The 9,637-nt window shown below is 43.7% G+C and overlaps 1 protein-coding gene across 1 annotated transcript in view; it reads right to left on the minus strand.

Moving 5' to 3' along the window:
• The window catches only part of SGCD (sarcoglycan delta), a 322,382-nt gene extending 317,353 nt beyond the window's left edge, over positions 1-5,029 (minus strand). The window contains exon 1 of the mRNA XM_027643293.1: positions 4,995-5,029. The gene's annotated coding sequence lies outside the window, so the exon portion shown is untranslated. The remainder of the gene's footprint in view (positions 1-4,994) is intronic.
• Positions 5,030-9,637: the final 4,608 nt, after the last annotated feature.

The raw sequence follows: 9,637 nt of genomic DNA on the forward strand, positions 1-9,637 counted from the left end.
ATAGAATCACAGAACCACTCCTGTTGGAAAAGGCTTTAAAATCAAGAACATCAAATCCAACTCTTAAGCCAGCACCACCAAGCCCTCCACTAAACCATGTCCCTAAGTACCACATCTGCATATCACACTAGGGATGGTGACCCCACCACTTCCCTGGGCAGCCTGTTCCACTGCTTGACAACACTTTCCGTGAAGAATTTTTTCCTAACATCCAATCTAAACCTTCCCTGGTGCAACTTCAGGCTGTTTCCTCCTGTTGCTTTTTACTTGGGCAGATGCCAACCCTCACCTGTCTACAGCCTCCTTTCATGTAGTTGTGGAAAGCAACAATGTCTCCCCTGAGCCTCCCTTTCTCCAGGCCCAACACCCCCAGCTCTCTCAGCTCCTCCTCATAAGACTTGTGCTCCAGATCATTCATCAGCTTTGTTGCCCATCACTGGACAATTCTTTCTCCATTTTTCCTTTTCTTAATTGTTTTTTTTTTACTTCTGCTTTTCCCCATCCCTCTCCCTGCCAAAGCCTTTTAGCAAAGGAGACTGCACCCAGCAGGCACTCGGCTGCCCAGTGTGGGATGAAGGCTCCAGGTGATTTTCCCTTTGAGTTCCACGTGTTGGAGAGGAGATCAGTGGAAATGGGTTTTCCTACTTTAAAAAGTTGGTTGTTTTGCAAGTATATGCAAATGCTTTGATTTTAGCAGATGGCAATGAATGCTTTCTTTCCACGTTTTATTTTGGAGCTAAGAATCAACGTAGAAAATTTTGTTTGCAATAAGCTCAGTAGCTACTGACTGCTGGTGTACCAGGTCAGGTTATACTTGTGTTCCTGGAGAATTTGTCCATCACGTGCCCACTTGCTGTTCTACCCTCCTTCTATGGGCCCCGGACCCTCACTTCACCCTTTAAGTTCCAATTAAGTGTCAGGTTTGGTTCATCAGAGGTCTGTAAAATCAATTCCCAACTAGAGGACAGGGGATGCACCATATAACCCTACACTGGTGCCTCTACACATACCCTCCTTCTACCTGCTGTAGGTTATATGCAAAATACTGAAGAAAACTGTCAGGGCAAAAGAAAAGCACATCAGCAAAACTGGGAAGTATCAAGCACTGTAACTTTTATCAAGTTAGTCCAGTAAGAAATTTGACCTATGGCTCTTCATTTTCTTTTCTGTTATTCTTTTAATTTTTAGTACTTCCCTTTTTTCATTACTCCAATAAGTGTTGTTGTCCTTCGTTTGCACTGATTTGCACTGTGCACTGGATCCAGTTGGCCAGCAATGGCAGGGAATGCTAATTCCATTTAGTTACCGGAAAAAAGCAATAAAAGCAAATATGTTTCCCTGAGGGCCCGGCCCAGAGTGATGAAAAATCCAGACCAACAAACATATTTGTCAAAATCAGTCTGAAGTGTCCTCTCTTTTCCCATTGAAAAATAAAAGTAGGAAAGTAGCGCACCAGGCAAACAGAAATATAAATGATGGACCCTTCCCAGCTCTAGTAGTTGCATCCCAAATATATCCCCAAGCTGAGGAAAGAGTGACAGTCTGTACCCCAGAACTGGGCAAGCCCTAATCACATTTCAGATGTGCCACGGACAGCCATAGCTAAGATTATTTAAAGTTATGGGGTCAGTGACAGCAGCAGCTGCTGCTGCTCCTGACCTCAAGGGAATCACAGTCCTGGTTAACACAGAGTCTTGTCCTCCCATTCCTTACTGGGACTTACTGGAAGGTGAGTGGTCCTTTGAGCTGCTGCAATGGGTTCCCAGTGCTGTGCTGACCCACTGGCAGGAGTGGGCTGAAGGGGTAGAGGAAAAGGCTGCACAAGCAAAGCTAAAATAACTGTTCCTGTTAGAGATTACTCTACTTATTTTCCCTGCTTTTAGAAAGGAACAGCTGCTTCTCAGGTTTGCCAGCACCCAGAACTCAAAAAACTGAGAGTGAGAGATTCAGAAATAGGATGATTGTCTGTAAAATAGTCTGATGTCAAGGGGGGGGAAAAAGCCTCTTTTATTTGGCCTGTGATTACTAAGTCTTCAGAGATCCTTTTTTTTCAAGCTTTTTCCTTAGTTCTGGAGGAGCAGAGATCCACTTTTTTTTTTTTTTTTTTAATGAATGCTGGGATTCTAACATAATCAACTAATTCCAGGAGCTGAGGCTTCAAGATAAAAAGAAAAGTATACCATGTTGCAAAGCTCTCAATGCAATCTCATTGCATTGGCTTTGGCAGCAGTTCACTTGGCTCTGGAAATAATAAAGTGGGAGACTGAAATGACAAACAAACCGGAGATCCAAACTGAAGTACCACCAGGGAATGCAAAGCAGATGGCCAGCAAAAGAAGACCAGCCCAAAGAATTGCTATGGTCTTTGCAGGAAGATTACTGACAGCACCCACCGTGGTGGCCTCCTTTCTGTGAGCTTGCCTGGCATCGTTTGCATCTCGATGTCCTTGTAATGAATTATTATTGAGAGGAATAAACAAGCTGGAATGACCTCTTGACAGCAAATCATTTGGGCACCCTCTCATAGCAAACAGGGAGACCCAAGGGCACTGGAGAGCCCATGAAAGGGTCAGAACCAACAGTACATTTCTATGGCATCTTGGGCCTACCTTGTTTTAACTGGTCATTGGGCTATCACCAAGATAACGCTGGTGTGTGCATTTAGGAACAATGCTCTTAGCGTGCTCCTATTGAAATGTCTGCTTTGTCTCAATATGCCATAATATTATTTTGTCAAGGGAATTTATTTAAAAGTTGCAAAATTAAGTCTGTGCTAAACAGGAGCTGGCACAATGGAAATGAGATTTTTGAGACCCCCCACAAATATGTGTAAGCAAATGAAATTTCATGTAGCAATTCATTTTCAGAAAGAGAAAAAAACCCTAAATTACATTCTCTGCTGTCATATCCAGTTAGCTCAGGAGAGAAAAACACATGAATATCAGCTGTGACCCTTTGAACTAAGCAGTGTGGTAAAACACCCTGAAGATCTCCATCAAGACTGATCCTTTCTGCTTATCCTAATCAATACATTGGTTTACTGGAGAAAGAAACAGTTATTGTGGAGCGGGTTTCAGACTGCAACCCCAGCAGATTCTCTGTGCTGCCAAATAGGATTTCTCTTTAGTCTATGTCCATCTCTAGCACTTAGCAGAGCTGACCTGTCCTCCTGTGTTTCTCAGCTGTTTTCTTCAATTTTCACTTTTCTTACCAGTATAAAAACACAATGTTTAATGCTTACTAAACCTTACATGCTCTCCTCTGTGGCCGTTCACAGGGACCAGGATTTTGAACTTTGGACTCAATAGGAAAAGTTTTTCAACAAGCACCTGGAGCTAAATCCTACCCACCATATTTGTGGGTGTTGCTCCATTACCTGCTGGTTTGAAATAAGCAGGATTTAATCATTTGGGGATGACAGTGAATTACAGCCCCTCATGCAGGGATACAACACTCCTGTCCCACTCTCCCAATCCGTCTGCTCACAGGCTGGTGCATCACTGGAGCACAGCCAGGCAGCCACAGAAATGCATTGAGTGAATAAGGTCTTCCTTCCCTATCAGCCAATAAAGATAATTACAAAGGCCAGCATATATTAATTTGGGTTCAATCCTTTTCCCACTCAAATTAATGTTGGTTTTGCCGTTGATGCTGATTTTAGTAGAAGCTGGCCCAACATCAGGGAGCTAAAATTAGATTGCTTCTGCCATCTCCCCTGTACCAGCCAAGGGAGTTACTGGCCCAGCCAGGAACTGATACTAACTCAAGGAACAGCCCAGATATCCCAGGCATGCTGCTGATGGGCTCCAACACCTACTGCAGGAGCTCAGGCAGACAGACACCCACAGTGATCAAAGTCATGACACCTCCTCCCCACACCACAGCCAGGCCCCTGGGCACGCTCACCCCTCTCTAACTCATTTGCCAAAACCAGCACTAACTGAGGGTGGAGAAGGAGGCACACACAGAAATTCCTTATCCACTGGGGCTCAGAGTCAGGGGATGACAGGTCTCGGTGAAGATGCCTACACGTGCTCACACAGGTGTGTGACACACACTGCTGTTCTCAGGGACTCCCTGCGCGGGGCTGTCAGATTTTTATCTGGTTTCCACAACACCAAAGTTGCTCATTGTCAATATTGGTGATGCCACTCAAAAAGGTCAGGGGAAATCCATCATGGCCTGTGAGGTTATTGTGGTGTAATGAGTAGCCCTTGTATCTCATTTTTCAGCAGTGTAACTCAGCCCTTACAACCCCATTTTTGTCCTGCACAAAGCCGTGGAGGTGGTGGCTCAATGCAAAGCTTGTGGGGCTTTGCTTGAGATCTCCCTGCATTGGTGCAGATGTGGATGCACGCAGATGTGCACACACAAAAATCATACACATACAATTATCCTCCATGGTTTTCCCCTGAAAAACAATGTTTTCCTTTTAGGCAGTGGTCTGCCCATTGGCGTGTCTGAGTATATAGATACATGGGCATTTAGCAGCAAGGATGAAAAACCACACTTCCATGGAGCTCATGTAGCACCCTGATTTGCACATACCTCAGAAATACAAACAGTTCCTCTCTTCTCGTATTCTGCTGCTACAGTAACTTTGCAGACACCTTTGCTTACTGGACTTGTTTCATGGTGGGAGTAACTACCAGCAATATCTTGCCTGCTACTCGGAGCAGAGTCACATGCTGAGATTGCTCATATGCCATTCAGATTCTCTAAAAACCGAGAGAGAGAGAAAAAAAGGAAGGTGAAAGAAAAAGACACATTGCTCTGTTGTTTCTACCTCGGCTGCGAATACTGTTACACTGATTTCCTTTAATTGGTCAATCCCCACCCTGTTTCCACAAAACACGGAAGACGACTGTTCGTAATTCCAAACTCCCAGCCTTGTGCCAGATAACATTTGCCAATCAGCTGCCAAGGAAAAAAAAAAGAAGAAGAAAGAAAAAAGGAAGGAATGGCAGATTAAACAGATCAGTTCTGATTCTTACCTTCAGAAGCAGACTTCGTTCAAAGCCCACAAATACTTTTACTTTGCTGTAAGTCTGAGCTATTTTTAACTTCCCTCGGGGATGCCATATAGGGAGAGCAGCCCCCTCCCTATCATTACTAATCTGCCTAACATAACAGCAGGACACCTGCTGCTGGTGAGTCATATTTTGTGTGAAGCTAATGGTATATATATAGGCAAAATGTAAAGACAATTGCTTATTTCCCTGCCTACCCCATGTGGTGTTTGTTGCTCTAAGCAAATCAAATTGTTGCAATGAAAACACCGGAAAGAAGACAAATACATAGGAAAACTCATGTTCTCTTCAGACCAGAAGCTCTATGAATGCCTAGCAGAATTATTCTTGTTTATATTTTTGGTGTGTGTACCTGTGTGTGTACATATATCTGCACTTCTGCATATGCACAAAGTGTTTGTGCTCTTAGAAGCTCCTGCTCTGGTACATGCAAACTAGTGTTTTCACTGAAAACTTGAATGGAAATTTAATGACTACAAATCTAAAGCTCCATCCTGAACCTATCTTCCCTACTCACTCACAGTAAGAAAGAACAAGCATGGAAAATGAGCATGTGTAGGGGAAACTCAGGTTTACAACCTGCTAGCACAGAGAAACCTATAAAGTGCTCCCCATACAAGCTTCCAAATATGAGACAGAGGTAGCTTTGTGGCTGTTAAACATCAGCTGTTCCCTTTTGTTTGCTTCACAGCCCTTACTTGCAGTGACAAACATATCTATAGAGCAGCCCTTGCTCTGTGTTGGGAGCCTGATTTAGCTCTGGCCCTCAAGCCATGCATTTCATCGTTATGGGCTTCACTTCTACACTTTTGAGAGCTGCAATAAAGCGCTGGTACGTTTGGCTTTGTGATCCCTGGAAGATCTCTCTTTTATTCCTTCCCCCCACCACCCCCCTTTATTATTATTTTTTTTTCAAAATGTGAAATTTTGGTTATTTCTGTCTTTGCAGAAAGGCATTGTCCTGATCTTCTGCCTCAGGCAATACTTCCATTCATGGTGGATATTGGCACTCACTATTCTTAACCTTAACTCACCCTACTGTCCCTAAATTCTGCAGTATAGTCCTTCTTATTACAGACAGTGGCAAAATGTCCACTAACACCAGTGGAAATAGGATGGGCACTTACAGGAGGTGCTAGAACATCTCACAGTAACTTTAACAGTCGCTTTCAGAATAAGTCATTGGGCATTGCAACACGTGAAGCCATACCTTGACTGATATAAGCACATAAACTTTTATCTTCCTCTTATAGGAAAATATCTGAAGTATTCAATGGATAATGAAAAACTTCCTGTAGGTTTATAAAACCATCATTCTGAATGTACCACAGGAGAGTGATTTTAAAATATATATGAAGAAGGTGTCTCTGTTCCCAGAGAACTATGTAGATTTTCAAATATATTTCTTTAGAGCCTTGCTTTCCCCCACCCCATCTTCTAGTCCTGTTGAACTGGATGAGGGATGGTAGAAACTAAGAAACTCTCCCAGCCTATCTAGTTACCCTTCTCCAAGAGGGACTGGACAAGGGAGCAGCAATTGGCCAAATTTTACTTCTTTGAGCAATGTAGGGACATATGCTGCCTAAAACCCCTCAAAAGATGAATGAAGATCCTAAAAAATTACATTTACATATGTCTTAGGCTCTCTGCACAGAGTTCAGAAGCATATTTCAAGCCAAGTAATTTAAAATAAGCTATGGCAGATCAACATCTTACCACTTAAAATGACCATTAATCAAATCCTGAATGTTTGGGGTAAGACAACATGCCCCAGATATCAACATGGGGTGTTCTCCACCAAATAAGGCATAAAGAAAGCAAGCCTTTCCTTTCTATATCCAGCTGCTTCTCCCAGTTCTACTGTAGCAGAAGCAGCAGGATCTCAGGCAGACAGATCTTGCAGCATTTCCAGTTTTCATGAGGAGTGTGTCTGTGACCCACAGGCTCTGCGATCCTCTATCCTCCCCTAGTGACCAGCACACACTGAGGGTATTGAACCAGCTGGAGCCTTCGAGCTCAGCAGAGCTGCTGCATCTCGTCTGGCTTTGTGCTTCAGCAGTCCTGCTGTCCTCTCTGGTACCAAAACCCAACCAAACCCCCTCTTCACCCCCACCTTCATCTCAGAAGGACAGAAGTAACCACCTGTGTGTTAAGGACTGAACGTGGGGGTCAGTTCTCCCCTGCTATTTCTCTGATGGCAGCCTGAGTGTGCCATCCACATATCAACTAACACAGCGCCTTTAAATGTCTGCTAAACAAAAAAGTAGAAGCATAAGGGGAAAAAAAAAAACCCAAAGCCCCTCGGCACATCTGCCTTGAATCCCAATTAGAAAAGAATTGTTTGCCTTAATTCTAAATATATTTAGAATATGGAGCATGTATTTCCAAAGGATGTTTTGTATTTACAACATGTCTGTCTGGTTATACTGCTGCAATGTAATTGTTTTCCTGCTGAGAATTATAGCAGGGAAGTTACTCTGGGTATGATTACAGCTCATTATAGTTTCGCCTTGGAATTTAAAGGCTCCCCTGCACCACTCCTTCCTCCCTGCTTAGAGGCACTGGCCTTGGAGTATGTTGGGACTGCTGCCTGTGATTGCAGTAACCAAGGTCCCTGAGGTCACCGACAGCTACATGAGATGTGAATTCATTTGAGGTTTAGTTGCAAGAAACGGGTAAGTCATTACAAAAATGGTAAGAAGGGAAACCTATAATGAATCCCCTATGCTGAGGCTGGAGCTGGGATGATCTAAACCAAAACTTTGCTCAGTCTGGATGGGAGCGGGGAGAGAAGGTGGCAATTCCCACCTGGCAGGGCTTTGGGAATGAGAGCACTGCATAATTTGTACCCATATGAGGATTTTTTTGACAAAGAGAGTTATGCTTGGGGTGGGTAGCAGCCAAAGAGCAGAGAGACATTCGCTCCTGTGCAGAGGCTCAGCACAAGGTCAGCTTTAATACTGGAGACAGAGCCCTGCAACATGGGTAGATACAGACACAGCTGGGCCAAGCTGTGGTGAGTTCATTCACTGCTTCCTGATAGGAAACACTCCTTGACATATTTCATAACTGTAGTTGTTCCTTTTGCCTCTAAATCTTTAAAGCTTCATGCTGGAATCAGGTTTGCACCATAAATCTCTTCCTTCTATCATACCATTGCCTGTCACTGCTGATACTTCTGAGCAGAGAGCTGAGCCCCGGCTGCCCTGGAGCCGCCCAAAACAGCCTTGACATTAGCTGAGCACAAACCGTGTTGATGGCAGTGGAGCAATTCCAGCACCTGAGGAATCCTGCCCAAGCCTCTGGGGCCGCTTGGGCAGAGCAGTCCTGGGCAGCCCCATCACTCTCCTGCCCAGATGGTGCAGCTACAGGAACAAATGTACTCCGCTGCGGAGCGGCACCGTGTGTTTCAAAACAAAATGTCAACGAGCTTTCCAGATTAAAACATTAAAAATGTATGAGCAACAACTGTCACACACAAGGAAGTTAATAACGCTGGTAGAGTTTTTCCTTCTGAAATCGGGAGAGGCTCTTTTTAATATCACTGTGTTCACGTGCAGTTACAGTGTCAACAAGCTGAAGACCGGGAAGACTCGTTAGATCTTCATTTGACCTTATAACAGGCCACTGTATTTTACCCAGCCATTCCTGATTGAACAGAGCTGTAAGTCCCAAGAAAGTCAATAGTGGAGAAAAACACCAAGTCTTGCTCTGGAGCCATCAAAAAGCAAAGAATACTCTTTTTTTTTTCTCTTGATAAATTGCTCTAATGACTAAAATGACTTCCCAGTTAAAATAAAATAAGCCCCCCAAAAACTCGCTAAAACCCACATCACATTTAATAATATCCTCTTCAGCTTTCAGGTATGGGCTCTTCCTTCATTTTCTCTCCTTTTAGGACAGTTATTTTCTTGCCAGAAACAGACTCATGCACAAAAAAATTACCTCAGACTATTTTTCTGGTCTGTGAAACACATTGAGCCTTTCAGGCCTCCTATCGTAAAACATTTCCTCATACCCTCAGATAATTTTCACCTTTCTTTCCTATCCACTTTCCAACTTTTTCATATCCTTGCAAAGTTTCAACATAATATTTTGCTGTTTGGGACCTGGTTTTAACGATGCTGCGATAAAAGTAAAATGACCTGTTTTCCTGTTATTCAGTACTCCCTTGTTTATATACTTATAGGCCACATAAATTCCCTTTGTCAGGTCATCACAGTAAGATCAATGCGCAGAGGCTTCTTGGATCACTGCTCCCTTCATCCCGTGAGTGCTCCCCGTGCTCCAGCCTGCAGGGCCGTGCCCTTGCACAGGCCAACACAGAGTGTGATGAATTCCTCATCCTCTTTACCAAAAGGTTCACCTTCCCCAATGCCAATCTCCGTTCTTCTTCACTGGGTACCATTCTCTTTGTGCTTTGCAAATATTTTTCATCTTGTGTTTTGCTACAGACCATTGATATAACCGACAGAGAGCTTTGGTACTTAACCCTCATATGCCCCAGAAACCACAGGTCCATTTAACCCTGATTCCCCATCAACAGCTACTTCTTGAGCCCTGTCAGGCACTTTGTTATCCTTTTAATGCATATTCTAATGTTACTG

Source organism: Corapipo altera, unplaced genomic scaffold, assembly GCF_003945725.1.
Source record: "Corapipo altera isolate COAL_440 unplaced genomic scaffold, ASM394572v1 75, whole genome shotgun sequence".
In the NCBI taxonomy this organism is placed as follows: Eukaryota; Metazoa; Chordata; class Aves; order Passeriformes; family Pipridae; genus Corapipo; species Corapipo altera.